Genomic DNA, 838 nt, shown 5'->3' on the forward strand with positions numbered 1-838 from the left:
TCCAGAGCCAGACTCGAGTGAAACTCAACAGGATCTCCCCTCTCCCTGCCCAGCCCTTCAAGTCCGTTCCCCTTGACTGTCGTTTCGCTGGATAGTAACTCGGGAGAGAGGGAATCTCATTAATCCATTCATGTGCGAACCCAATCGCATCACAGGGCAATGGACTGGCGTAAAGGAGTCACACCGCCACTCCAGTCACTCACACACATGTCGGTGTATATCGCCGCGCCGCCATTCAAAACACCCCACAGAGGCCGCAGTGGAGTGGTCCAGCAACACAACGGTGTCCCTCCCACTCATAGTGCACACACACACACACACAATGACAGTCTCACATGCTCATATCAGAGGGGCACTGCCGCATTCCCTAAAATGCACACGGAGTCACACACCTACAGAGAGGAAAAGAAAAACACAAGAAAAGAACAACAACAACAGGATACCAACAGTACACAAGGCGCATACAATAATCACAGCTGCCACTCCCATCAGAGAAAAACATTCACCCACACCAGCACATCAACTCAACCCCAAAAAGAAAAAAAAACAGACCCATTATGTGAAGCCGTGGCAGACCAGTCTCAGTCCACCTCCCGCAAGCTGCAGTCACTCAAGCAAGCCACACAACAAACAACACACACCAAAAGGGCAGAAATATGTTCGTGGCAATGCCGCGAGTGACACCACCAAGAGAGAAGGTGAGAACAAAGAAATGTGTTTCCATTACGTGGGCGGTGCGAGTAGCAACCCAAACACACAAAGGAACACACAACAGAGGGGCACACTCAAACACCTACAACCCACCAATCCTTATACCAAAATAAAAATGTAAAAAAAA

The sequence above is a fragment of the Trypanosoma theileri genome, assembly GCF_002087225.1.
Source record: "Trypanosoma theileri isolate Edinburgh chromosome Unknown TM35_Tth_6_V1, whole genome shotgun sequence".
Lineage (NCBI taxonomy): Eukaryota > Euglenozoa > Kinetoplastea > Trypanosomatida > Trypanosomatidae > Trypanosoma > Trypanosoma theileri.